Raw genomic sequence first — 15,152 nt, forward strand, 5'->3', positions numbered from 1 at the left:
CGCACATTGCTGGTGGCAAAAACACACTTGCTGGGGTCATCCTGTTGTGGGAAATATGACTCAGCTGACCCGTTTGCTTTGGATTACTTAAAGATGCCAGAAGAAATTTTAAAAAGAAGGTGACTTTATCCATTTCATGGTGCCAAGACCATAAATAGGTCTTTTCTCCTGAGACAGAAACTTTTTAGAAATGAATCAACAGAATGCTTTGGTATAGCCACTAAAGTAATACTAACTTAGATCTTTACATTTGCATAGGGCTCTTGTCGGTCACAAAATACTTATACATCCATATCTCATGTTATCACTAAAATATCCTTGTGAAATAAACAGGGCAAAAGCATCACTACTTTTACTTTATAGTTAAAGAAATAGGCTCAGGGAGGCTAAGATGATATTAGAGCATTATGTATTCAGTGATATCCAGACACACCTGAATAAAATAATAAGGGCTTAAAGGAGATCGCCGGAAAGAGAAAGAGATGACCAAAGAGCTTGCTGGAAGCGTGCTAAGTGTATGAGGAGTCTCTGAGAAGTTCCCACTTGGTTTTCTCTGTCAGCAGCAGCAAAGTGAGTAGGTCACAGAGCTCACTGGGAAGTTGCTGTGAGTCACACTCTTGAGGATCACTCTGTCAATGCCTCCAGAAGCTATGACCTTTCTTCACCTCCAAATCTCAAATGAGCATTTCTCATTGGAAAATTCTAACCTCAAATCATTGGGAAAAGGATTCTAGGAAATGCAATTCTTTAGTGTTATAAGAAACCTTATAATGGGTTTGTGAAGATGCTTACTCCTCAACAGACAGCATCCCATGTTCCTCTTCCTTCTTCGACTCAGTATCCATCAGTGGCTTTAACACGTTTTAAACTTCCAAATAAAGACAATAACAGTGCTGCCCTCATGGGTAACATGATGCAACTCCTCTTATATAAGCAGGTCGTGTAAAGTCCCACATGGCCTCTACCCCCCCTTGAACTTCTGGTCACTGCTTTTCTAGGTCTTTTACTTTCCTTTAGGTTACACAATAAGTTAAGTATTGAATTATACTTAACTACCATTAGTATATGTATAACTCAATAGAAATAGAACATGTAAAGAAAAAAAAGTTTTTCATATATGTTGACAGGGATGGAAGAGCAGAGTGAGATGAAAGAAAGGACACAGGGAATCCAAAGCTTGGTGCAGCTAAAGACATTTATTAGTAGCAAGCACAGCATTTTATAGTTTCTAGTGGGTTTCCAACCATGGAATGCAACCTTGAGGTTAGGCAGACAAAATTCCAAAATATCTTTTTTTTAAAACAATGCTACATTTACATTTATTTCCTTAATATTTGTTCTAGATCTATACTAACAGCTAAGCATAAACTAACAGGAACATTCCCCAAATAACTCCACCATAAGGGAAAAACCATGAAGCAAGTCCACAATCTCAAGAGGAACTATGGCAAGTTTGACCATGTCAACCGAGCATGTCCTGAGAACAGACTGCAGTTGTTGATTGCTCAGGCCTGCCAAGAGCTCGGAGGACATTAACTCCTTAACATCTGCAGCTCCAGTCCTCGAGATCTCAGAAAACTCTATCACATATGCAAATATGTACATGAAATGATGTAAAATATGTATAACTACTATCATTCCACGGTTTTAGGACTGTCATTTACATTTTAGAACTTCTTTGACTATTGTTTCCTTTGTCTATCGGCAGATATTACCTCAACTCTTCATAAGTTTTTACCTGGCAGGATCCAAATCTAACTATCCAAGTGTTTATGGTATTTGTCACCTGCATATATTGTATTTCAGTACCTTTTCATTACATTTTCCCCCTGAACCTAAGAGTAATAAATGGTGCTCTAGGTATTCTGGATCACAGATACACTCCTCTACTACTTCTTGTGTAGTAGAAACTTTATCCCCTCTTAATAAACAGGATTAATCTCCCCAATGAGAATAATAACTCCCTTATTTGACTATAGATTCGAAAATAGAAAAGGTTCAAAGTGGCCTAGTGAAAATTTCAGTTCCCAGTTCAAAAGAGTTCTTATTGTATCCTCTGGGAGACAAATTCCTCTTTTAAGAACTTCAATCTCTACAACCAACAAAGTTGTAGGGAGATGAAACAACTATTTTCCTAGTCTCTCATTAAAGATACTACCAGAGGAACTAATCCCATTTCAGCCTTTTGATACCAAAATTCAAGATTTCTGATTATGAGAAGTAGCAAAATATATCAGAAACTGGTTTTAGAGCTCATAGGAGTCATCCGATGACACCGTCATTGGACTATTAATTCTCTTGCAGACATTGTAGCGTTGCCTAACATATTATTCTTTTCACTGGTTTTAATCACTTTCACTTGAACCTAATGCTAATTTAAACATCAAAACTAATTTGTTTATATTTTTAAAAATTAAATGCTCTGTGTTGTCAGAAAAATTATAAAAATCAATTTTTGAATTTCTGAACTAAAACATTATCCAGTTTTATGTAGGTTTTATCAGTGTGGTAAAGGGTAGGAGAAGGGAATTGTTACTACCATTTAAAAATTTTCAAACTGACATTACTAGTAGTGTATTTTCTTCTCTACCCCAATAAACTTTGGCAAAAGGGATGGAGCAGTATGGATGCTTACAAACAATAACCCCAAGAGAAAGGACTGAATACCTGAAGAGAAGCAGATGGGAAGAGAACGAAAATTCTCCTCATGTTTATTTAAATACAAATCCACACTCTCACAGAAGAGCCGGGAACATAAGCATTTATTGCTCCCTCAACAATTGTTGTCATCCTATCTGCCCATGATTTCAAAATAGTTATCTGTGTCTGAATCAATAATCCTGAACCAACCTCTTAGATTCAGTGTTTTTATCTTTTTTTTTCTGGACATATATAGTCTTTAGTTATATATTTGTAACCAATTTCATAGACTATCATGAAAGTATTATGACAATATTCTAGTGGGGTTTAATAATAGAGTATTGACAATATATGCATTATTTTTATGTACTATTATAAAAAATATGGACACTCTGCAAACACTTCTTAATATATATTCAAAATTTAATATATGTCCTTTTAAATAAGAGGCAGTTTATTCAACTGAAGTATTTATAAGAATGTAATTTGAAGTCAACCACTTTTGGGGGAAACTATTACTTCTTGGCAAAATGGTATTTGAGTCATGTCACCTCTAGAAGATGATGAGAGCATTGCTTTTGCCATGAATATGACCTATTAGAAAAGAGTGTTTGAATAGCTTGCTCCAAGCCAAGCTGCTATATTCAAATAACAATACTGTATAGTTATCATTGTGAGTTCTTGCCAAGCACCATGCAGTGCATTTTGGCTAATATAATCTTCAAGTTATCCATATGAGATGGGTAATATTTCTAATCTCATTTTACAAATGAGGAAACTGAAGCACCAGGGAGTTGTATAAATTAACTTCTGTTGTATAACAAATTGCTCAAAAACTTAGAGCCTTATATAACAGCCATTTATTTAGTTCTTGATTCTGTGGTTCAGCAAATTAGTTTGGGCTCATTGGAACAGTTGCTCTGTCACGGTTGGCCTCCCTTATTCTTTTGTGGATAGATAGTTCTGCTTCTGGGGTTGAGTGGATGTTGGCTGCAGTGACAGTGGTGACTGGGTCATGTACCTTCATCATCCAGCAACCACCCTGAGCATGTTTATATGATGGTGCTTGGTAAAGAGAATGAGTGGGCAATAGCAGAGCCTAAATTTGGAACTGGGTCAACACCAATTTTACCACATTTCACTAGTAAAGCAAGTTACAAATATTGGTCAAAAGTAAAGAGATAAATCAATATACTTTATACTGGATGGGAGGGGATATAAATTCACATTGAAATGTAAGTTGATACTGGGAAGAAGGTGTAAGTGTGGGACTCAAACTAAAAATAAATTAATAAAGAGCGGGCAGAGAGAATTTAAATTTACTGGGGATTCTTTAGTCTGTCAAATCCAATTGTTTGAATGACATGCCATGGTAAACTCTTAAAGTTATAGTGAAACAAATATCCCCTCTGATATTGTTTGCATATGAGGTTTCCATGGAAAAACTTATGTGCTAGACAACACAGGAATTTTCAGAGGTGAAGTGATTAGATTATGAGAGTTGTAACCTCATCAATTGATTAATCCATTTGATGATTTAATAATTTGAGTACTTGGTGGTAAATGTAGGCGGATGGAAGCTGGAGGAAGTTGGGCCCAGAGCAATGGAGTAGGCTCACTGCGGACAGAATATCTGAAACCATGAGCCTAAAATAAACTTTTCCTCCTCTCAGATGTTCTTATCAGGTATTTTGGTCACAGTGACACAAAGTTAATACACCCTCCATATTAGCATTAGTCTTCTAAAGGCCTCTCTGTCCTTAAATTGTAACTGCCTTCAGGTACAGAGAGCAATGTTACAGAGTAACTAAATGTTTGTGCAAAAATATTTGAAAGTTTTTACTTGGTATGAGGTTCAAAGTGAGGGACAGAGGTCAAAGAATTTTGTTCTGAAAATTCATTATCTATAATGACTTTGAGCTAACTCTAACTTTTTAAAAATATATTCATCTCCATACAACAGGTTGAAAAGATTGCTCTCTGTCCTCATCTTACTCTAAAATTAGTTGTTAAGCAATTATTTATTGAGTCCCTTCTGTAAGTTAGTTACTTTGCTGCAAAAATTGAAATATAAGACAAAAAATGCTCCTAGTGAGAAACATACATAGATAAACTTAATGCTGTAGAATATGTATTTTGATAAGACTTAAGCAAAGCAATATGAGTAGGGAAAGATCTTATCATACATAGAGTCAGGGTGGATGTGCTGGAGTTTTGGGGAGAATTCTTCATAAAAATGATGTGTAAAAACACTTATGGTAACCAGGCAATGTTGGGTTGGAAATATCATATGGGAGGAACAGCAAATAACATAGAGCATTAGGGCACGCCTTTGAGGTTCATATTTCCTCCCTGACTCTTCACTGGCTTTGCCTCCTGTTGACCGTGAGTGAGTTAAAGAGCATTCCTCCAAAAGGCCTTTTACCATGATGTGATGTATGACTTTTGGCTTAGAATAATGAACTTGACTGACTATGGACTGAACCTTCGAAAACTTGAATTCAAAACAGACTTCCCTTCTCTAAGTTGTTCTTTTCAGGTGTTTTGTTCACAGTGGTTCAGAACTAAAACAATCACATATGTATATGTATATGTACATATATTTACCCATATATACAAATAAGTCTATTTATATAGAGGTGGAGTAAATGTTAGCCTCTATTTTATGTATTTGAAATAGTTTTTAGAATTTAAAAACAGAAAAAAAAAATTAAAATAGGAATCTGGGTTTTTAATTTTCTCAAAAATCTAAAAGGTCCAGAAATTCTGTTCCTAAATTTAAACATTACAGCATTTCTCCATTCTAGCATAGCAACAATTAGATAGAAATAAATGACTAATGTGATGCTAATTTTTGTTCAACTGTCTTTTTCTAGATGGTTTATGAACTTTCCAGTCTGTTATTATTTGCTAATTTTTGCCTTACTTGCATAGTTTCTATAAATATTTGATTTTGCAAATTCTACTTTGTGTATCATAAGAAAGAGCATTTTGGGACTGAGAATATCTATTTCTTTGGCCAGCATCTACATGGATATAACTGCAGGAGGCCAAAAAAAAAAAAAAAAAAAAAAAAAAGAAAAAAGAAATGGCTAGCTCAATTACTTCAGTCAAAACTTTTCAATTTAGAGAAAAGTCAACAAAATTGATAGTTGGTCTAACCCGAGGAGCTGTTTGAATGGATAAGCTATTTTTGTCAAAGCAGTAAGCCTGGCAGCTCTCTATGGATGCAGCCTACATTTTTGTAGCTATAGCGGCGATTTCACTTTTGTCAATTCTTGCACATCTCTAAGAGTGATGATTTATGCTTAAAGCATGCCACACACAGGAGGGCATTATCTCAATTTAATGTTAGGTGACATTCTTGCCACTTATTCCATTTTCAATTTCTTAGGAAAGGTAATGTCTGATCTCTTGTTCAGATGCACCATGGACTATTAAATCATCTAAGGCCCTCAGTTGATGTAAAAGAGACAGAGGTGGGAGGATGGAGAAAATACAGTAAGAGTTGTGAAATACTGTGTGTCTATAATACACTTTGAATTCAGACTTATTTTCTTCATGTGATTAAGTCTCACAATCTCATGATAATTCACTATTCTCTCACTTAGAATCTGTTATTTGGTCGGTCACAATGGCCATAACCGTTCTGGGAATGGCATGGTTTTGGGGTTGGTACTTGTGATTTTCACAAAAGGCAATTTATTGTACTGAAGATGAACCTGTGCAATGATAGATTTACTGAGCATCACAAAAGCAGGTATGCTTACTCTTTATCATATTCGAGGAGTTTACATTGCCAATAACAGCATCCATCAGGGAACTGGATGTACATGATTGGTCCTTATGGGCCATGAATTCAAAATTAATGTTCCTTATAGTCTCCAGATAAGTAGCAAAAATGCCAATCTTCCCCTTAAATTTCCACAACACTGCACTTATCACATGATGACATCATTACCCTTAAGGATTCTGATTTTTTAAAATAAAGTATTATTTTGTCTTTTTTTTTTGTCTAAAACCTAGTTTAAATTATTTTAATAGATAATAATATGTCCTAATGATACATTTAATATTAAGGAATTTAATCTCAAAGTATTACATTATAATTTTATGATACTTAGCCTAAAGAATTCTCAACACTAAAATGTATACTTTATTTAGCTAATATTTTAATATTTATCATAACCATGTTAGTTGCTATAATGTATAAAAAGTAGGAAAAATTATAAGTTCTTTTGTATCATCCAGCATAATACCAGAGGCAAAAATTTTAAGATAATTGACACATATCAAAATTTAGAAGGTTAATGTTAAAATAATGGAGCAACATTCCACCCCCGACATATGCAGTAATTTTTTTTTTTTATGAATCGATCCTTGTCTGATATTCTAGGTGCCTGAGGAGAGAATCTTTCTAATGCTCAATCTTGCAGATGCCATCTCTTATGTTTTTAACTTGATCTATTTCTTTCTATGCTATTTTTTGGTGGTGTCCCATGACCATCTTAACACAACCCTCTATGCCCCTGAGAGGTAGATCTTTTTCTCTGTCAAAGTTAGATATTTGGAGGCTTTCTTAAACAAAGTCTCATTTTCTGCTCCAGAATGTCTGAGATTCTTGGAAATTTTCCTACATTGAAATTGTTTTCCTCAAATTCCATAAATATATTATTTTGTAAAATATATCTACTGTAATTGTGATCTGTATATTCTTGAAGGAGATTAAATTTCTTTGAGATGAATTATAAATTTCTCTGAAAGAATTTTGTTGACTCCATTTCACTTTTTACTGGGAAAACACGCTATTTCATATCACGTGTGAAGGAGCTCTCTGTATTCTTTGTCCTTCTTTATGCTAGATACCACATGGGGTTCCAAGGGTGTAATGAGATGGTCTAAAACTCTAGTGTCTATAAGAGATGATATTTAAAGTTTTCTCCAGAAATAATATTAATAAAATAACTTGAGAGTATTTTGTTTCTGATGAGGTACAAGATCACTTTCATGATTCCATTTGTGGTTGACAGATAATTTTAGAAGGTTTGACCAATGGGGACATATTGCACTTGAGCTTTAAAGATGGGAAAACTGTGAACAGGCTGAATTTTAAGAGAAGATATGTAAAGAGTACATCACAAGAATATATCTAGATGCTAGCCTTTAGGTTGAAAGAGTATACAAAATTGTCTTGCTAGCTCATTCTCAACTTGCCCATATTTTGTGGCCTTTCAAACTGAGAGATTGAAATAATTCTCCCAGTTGTTGCCATTCTGTTTGTGATAGCAAATAGCTAATTTGTGGAGACAGGAAAGTCATTAGTTTCAGTATCTAAGTAAAAGTTCTGCATGCTAATGCTTTGACATGAATAGCAAGATCAGCATTATGATTTTTTTAAATGAAAACAACATTTGTGGTTAACCTACAGAATGTAAAAATTTGGAAATCATCAAGTAACTTCATGAGGCGATGTTGCATTGTAATTTCATTTTCGTTAGTGATGAGATTGTTATGGAATAATGAGTGACCTTCAGGTGTAATAACCTAGTCAAGCAAAAGCAAATTGCTGCATCAGAGATACTGCTTTCATTCACTTAAAGACTGGCACTTTTCCTTCAACTCTTGAACTAAAAACAGGTGGAATGGATAATATTTATATAGACATACAATTGATGATTAAGAGTGATCATATATCCTTAGAATCCAATCACCATGTTCTGAATTTTCAGTTGAGAAGACAGTTAATATTTATTGGGCACTTCCCACTGCCATGAGTTTTACCAGCAGACCAGTGAGATAGTGGCTACCATCTACACTTTACAAACGAGAAGGCTGAAATTAAGGGAAATTGAGTACAGTGGACATGTTGAGGTTTGTTTTTACACACAGCACTTCATTCCCTCCTGCACTGCAAGGAATTGTTAAATGCTTGGTTATCTTCTTCATCACAGGGGGATGCAATCTTCTTATCTGTGTAACATAAAAACAATGACCAATCCACAGGAGGACCCCAAATTGTAGCATGCCCAAAAAACATTATTTATGGAGAATTGATATAAATATTGTGGAAGAAAGGGCTGTCTCCTGTAAATCTGCAATCCATACAATACTGGAACTCTTTGGGGGTCTATTCTTGCTGACATATGAAGAGATGTTATGCAAGAATAAGCCAATAGAAAGTACAGCAGAAGTGAAAGATGGGGGGCCCTGAAATGATGTCTATAATTTGAAGTTTTGTTTATCTATCCATAAAATCTAGTAGAGGGAAGATAAATATGTATGGAAATGTCATAAACACTATGCAAAAATCACAAAGGACATGCCTATTTCTATTCTTATCACTAAACTTTGTTCCATTTCTGTTATGGTTTGGCTATGAGGTGTCCCCCAAAAGCTTATGTGTGAGACAATGCAAGAAGGTTCAGAGGAGAAATGATCAGACTGTGGGAGTCTTCATCCAATCAGTGAATTAATCCCTCATGGGATTAATTGAGTGGTAACTAGAGGCAGGTGGGGTGTGGCTGGAGGAAGTGGTTAATTGGGGGCGTGGCTATGGGGTATATATTTTGTATCTGGAGCTGGAGTCTCTCTCTCTCTGCTTCTTGACTACTGTGATGTGAGCAGCTTTCTCTGCCACATACTCACCATGATGTTCTGTCTCATCTTGAGCCCCAAGGAAAGGAGCCAGCCTTCTCTGAATTAAGACTTCTGAAACTGTGAGCCCTCAAACTTTTCTTCCCCTACAGTCGAGCTGCTCAGATCCTTTAGTCACAGCAGCAAAAAAAAAAAGCTGACTAAAACAATTTCACAAGTAGTACAAGGTCTAATCCCTTAAACTATTTAGGACATTATCTAAGTCGTTGACACAATAAAAATAACTTTGGCACAGCTGGGTGCAGTATGCATGCCTATAATGTCAGCCACTTGGGAGACTGAGGAGGGAGGATTGCAAGTTTGAATCCAGTGGGACAATTTAATGAGACCCTATCTCAAAGTAAAAAATAAAAAGGGCTGGAGGTGTGGTTCAGTGATAGAGAACCCCTTGGCTCCATTCCCCGTACCCCAAGGAATAATACTTATTACCCTGTATTTTTATTATTTTTACCATATAATAATGTATATTATCCTATGATAATGATTATTATTAAAATATAAATTATAATTAAAAATATGCATTTAAAAACATTATTATTATCATTTTGGTTTATAAGAGGAAAATAAATCTGTGTAAACATCCAAAATAAACATATGTTGAGCATGTAAAATTTAGCAATCAAGGAAGGAATTCTTATGGATAGTTCTGGTTCATTTTCAGGGTTGGGGAACATATTACTAATTCATACTTCATTTACTGTTTGTAGGGTGTGAATTGTGATGTTTCTGATGCTGAAAAGAAAATACCATTCGACTGCCCCTTAAGTCTTTGAGGTACATCACTTCCCCCAGCCCTGTTTTGTATTTTATTTAGAGACAGGGTCTCACTGAGTTGCTTAGCGCCTCGCCATTGCTGAGGCTGGCTTTAAACTCACAATCCTACTGTCTCAGCCTCTCAAGCTGCTGGGATTACAGGCGTGCGCCACCACACCAGGCTACCACTTCATGTTTGACACACAAGCTACATGCTGTCGTTGTGTGAGCGGTGGCTCAGATGTGCTGCGCCTTAAGGAGAGTAGGCATTACTTCCTGCAATAACTCGTGCAGATGGAAGATGATGTGATGACCCTGAATCTCCTTCTTTTAAGGACGATAACAGCGTTTGTTTGCTTTTCTTTGTTCTTTCTATTGTGAATGTGAGAAGGTATTCAGAATGATCTTTAGAAAAATAGCAGTATGGCAACTGACACTGATACTAGCTACAATTTACTGAATATCTCCTACATACCTGCCCCTGGGTTAGGATACGTTATTGTTAATTCTTGCAGCCATCTATCACAGTTCAAATGATGAGGGGACAGAGGCTCAGAGATGGTCTATGTATAGAAAATAATATATAAAAACTAATGAGATGCATGTAAAAATACCCAGTGCAAACATCACACCCTCTACATTGTCAGTGCAACTCTTCTTTATTTCCTTCCCTCCTCTCCCCTTTCTTTTCCTCCCTTTGCTTGCTTTTTTGAATCTCTAAGGCATTTTCCGCCTAGGCATCTCTTTGTTCCTTACGATGATTCAATTTGGCATCTGTGAAATTTTCAAGCTTTTTTTCAATCCTACGTTAAGACATGTCAAATATTTTGTGAATTTTAGAGCTTGAGATGCACTGAATGCTTTATATTGACCTTGTTTACTAAGTACAGGAAATTCCCAGGTATTGTAGCTGCAGTGGATCTTGCATTCACGTCAGAATGAGCTAAAGTCTAAAAATAGATGATGTTCTATACCTGACGTTCCTCCCTAGTGCTTTTCAAACTCTGTTTTTCAGAAACAGTGATGCAGCTCAGAGGCAGAAGAAACCAGTGAGAGTAACTCCATAATTCAAAGAGGGAGGAAATTATATTAAATTCTTTTGACTTCTGACACATGTATTATCATAAATTGCTACAGTTATAGTAACATTTTAAGGATTAAAATTGCTGAAGTTGCATATTTCAAATAGGTGTTTATAGGTCTTGATTCAGTGCAAACATCACACCCTCTACATTGTCAGTGTTTATATATGTTTATATATGAATGAATGACAATTTCTTTTGGGAAATCATCTCTCAAAGTATCCTAAAGCTTTCGTTGTATAAGCTAGTTCTTCCTTAGGTTATTCTTATTTATTTGTTTTCTTTTAACTATGATGACATCCTTCAATTTAAAAATAAAAACCAACAAAAAAATGCAACACTGAATTTGTCTGTTTTCCACAATCCATATCTGGGTTCTGCTTACTGTATCATTAGTTGCTAATGTAAAGCAATAGCTATAAGCCACTGAACCTGGGGCCTCAGATTGATTTGATGATGTGTGCAGATTTAACTAAGAGGCTTGGGGCAGTGAGACCTCAATTAATGCGTCTCATCTCTACACTTTCAGACCTCTATGTGGCACAAATTATGTTACACTCTAATTACCCATCTGCATGTCTGTGTTGCCTGTTTGTGCTTTAGGACAGAGAGGGAAGCACTGATGCCATATACAACTAGTACTTCTACCATTCCTCAATGCTGACCATTTAACCTCCTGTATGAGCTTGGAGCTAAGAATATGATTCGTAGAGATCTATTGCTGACATGATACTTCCTTTATGCTTGGATTGCGTGCCCCAAAATGTAAAATCAATTTACTTGAATGTAAGAAACAAAATCAAAGACAGAGGGTTGTTTTAAATTGTTATTGAATAAAATATATTTCATAGAAACATGTGTCATATTCACCCTAAAGTATGTCATGATGAATGCCTAATCAGAGTGTGTTAAATTCAAGTGATTTCAGCAATCTGCTTTGCAGAAAGCTTGGAGCAGAGGCAACTCATTTGGAGACAAGGTAGATATAAATTTTAATCTCTTGCCTCCCTTCAAGTATTCTATATTCCTTTTTGTTCTCATTTTATCATCTCTGTGTATTCATTATTTTCAACATCCTTTATGGTATCATATTTATTCCAGACTGCAGTCGAGGAATCTAGATTAACATTTACTGTCGTACATGGGGTCCAAGGTCACATTTTCACAGCTAAAAGAGGTAATATATAATCTCCCAGTTGAGGAGCTAGAGAAGCAAACAACAATGCTCTGAAGACTAATTTCTGATTTTTTAATTTCAATTAATGGATAGCATAATGGCAAGATCATGGCAATAGGTTCTAACTGAGCCAGATCCAAATCCTAGCTCTCTGAATGCCAGTTTTAAATCTTTGGGCATAGAAGATTTTATTAGGATTGTTTTGTATCATACACATATTAGATTTCATTTAAACTTCATTGCAACTTTTGGAGGTTATTGTCATAATGTGCTGATTTATGCATCTACTAAGTGGCAGAGGTGGGATCGAATTCCGTGTAATGTTAAAGTGCTTTCCATGCAACCTGTTATCCTCTGGAATAATTAACTGAGGTTTTTTAGACAGAATGCTTATAATTAGTGTAATGCATTTTTAAAATAGATTTTATTTTTTAGAATAGTGTTAGACTTAGAGAAAATGTGAGGAGATAGTGAAGAATTTTCATATACCCAGCACTCAGTATCTTTTGAACATTTAACATTGGTTTTGTATATGTATTTTAGCTAAGGAATATTGGTTTGTTATTATTAAAGGTAATAATCCATTCAATTTTGCTTAGTTTTTAAACTAATGTTCTCTAGAAAGGATTCTAGAATCCTCTATACTATGTCACTTTACACTTACTTGTTATGTCTCTTAAGCTCCTTAGACTTTGACAGTTTCTCAGACTTCTTTGTTTCTGATCATTTTGATGGTTTTGAATAGTGCTTTTGTAGGATTCTATTTTACTGGGATTTTCAGATATTTTTCCTCATGCTTAGACTTGGAATATGGGTTTCATGGGTTTCAAGGAGGAAGATTATAAACATAAATTGACATTTTTGTCACATCACATGATCTATACATCTTGGAAGCCTGCCTGATGACTATTGGTAATAACTTGGCTGAGGTAGTATTTATCCTATTTCCCTCCCTGTAAATTTACTCTTTTTTCTCACCTGTCCATGCTGTAGTTTCTTCAAAGAACATCAGTACAAACAACCCACAATTAGGAATTTGAGATTTATGTTCCCTCTCTTGAAGGAGAAGTATCTATATAAATTGTTTGCAATTTTTCTCCATAGGAGACTCATATCTTCTACATTTGTTAATTTATTCAGTCATTTACATACATCAGTGTGGACTCACAAATGGTAACTTTAAACTGTGTTATAATCTAATGTGATTTACTTATTTTATTGCTCATGTTATTCTAGCTTTGGCCACTTGGGGCTTTCATTTGGCTCCAGTTTCTTTCAACCTCCTCCAATAATGTTACTGAGTTTTATTTTTGTTTTCTGTTTTTGGTACTTCCTTACATTTTGGCACAATAAGATGCTACAAACTTTTCTTGTATAATTCCTGTACCAGTCCTTGAAGCAATCATTTCTCTAAGGACCTTTTAGATTATTCTATAAGAGAATGATTTGGCTACTAGATGTGGGCAGTACTACAGTGTTGGCCTTTTCAGTTAATGGAGCAAAGAGATACTTATAAGTATTTCCATTTGCAGCCATCTGTAACATATTAAGCTAGACATGAATTCTTACTGATGTCTCCAACTCTATACCACATGGACAATTCCAACCTCTTCCCTGTTTATTGTAAAATTTTAACATATAATGTGTGTATAATTTGTTCTAACCCCTAATGATAAAGATAACATTTATTGAAAGTGTACTATGTTTCAGATAACTTAGGACTTCATTTGAAGTTTAGCATTCATGTCTCACAGATAATAAGAATGCCCTTTCAAATAAAAGACAAATATACGTTAATTTTCAATATCTTGACATTTACATTTTAAAGAGAAATAAACTCAGAGGTTTATAGTAGCTTGGCTCCTGAAGTCAGTGAGCACTATGGCCTACATTCTCAGGCTTTGGTGGTTTTCCTAACTATTCTACATACTAGCTCCCAGTGCATAACCCTGTGTTTCTCAAGATGGGTTCCACCCGGGTGTTTATGGTGACTGCTGTGTTGGTATCTCAGTAAGACAGTCAAAGCTAAGGCTTTCTATGACTAAATACATTGAGGGAAGCCTAATACCTTTATTACTTAACAGCACCAGCAATACATATCTACCTTTCTAAAGAAAGCAATAATTAAGTTTATCAAGAGGTTACAGAAGAGTTAAGTATATTAATCCCAGAGAAGCCTCTGTTTTTTTGTTTGTTTGTTTGTTTTGTTTTGTTTTGTTTTTCAATTTTCAGACAAATCTTCCCTCTGACAGCTGTTAGTCTTTTGACATGTTGAAAATGTGACTTCTGGAGTATGTGGGCTAGGGAAATTTGAAATTAATGTATCTTAGATTTATATAAGCAACTAGAAACTTCTTCCTCAAGATGTAATGAGTGTTAATAAATTTTTATAACAGAATGCTTGGGCACTAGGTGCCTAGTCCATATATGAATGTGTTGGTCTTGGTTTCTAGTCTGTATCCATAAATTAAAAACCTGAGTAAATTGCTGTGGGTTTTGTATGCCCAGGAAAAATGTATGTGGACAGTTTGAATTGGGACAAGGATTGTTACTTAACTATCACTAGCAATACTGTGCGTATGCGATGGAAACCAGGAGTGAATGTGGTCTCATGTGCAATTCAATGGAAGTTTTTTCAACTCAACTTTGTGCATCTGAGTTTCACCATTTTTAGGGGAATCCTATACAAATAGTCAGTTCAGTTGCTATTGTTTTGCTTTGACAAATCACAATCTATCCCAAAGAACTCCCCCAAATACTCATCGAAGTTTAAGGTTTATCATCAATATATGCATAAACTCTGAGCTACAGATTCTTAATATAAACATGAGAGGCAATTCTTAATC

Source organism: Callospermophilus lateralis, chromosome 8 (assembly GCF_048772815.1).
Source record: "Callospermophilus lateralis isolate mCalLat2 chromosome 8, mCalLat2.hap1, whole genome shotgun sequence".
Taxonomy (NCBI): Eukaryota; Metazoa; Chordata; class Mammalia; order Rodentia; family Sciuridae; genus Callospermophilus; species Callospermophilus lateralis.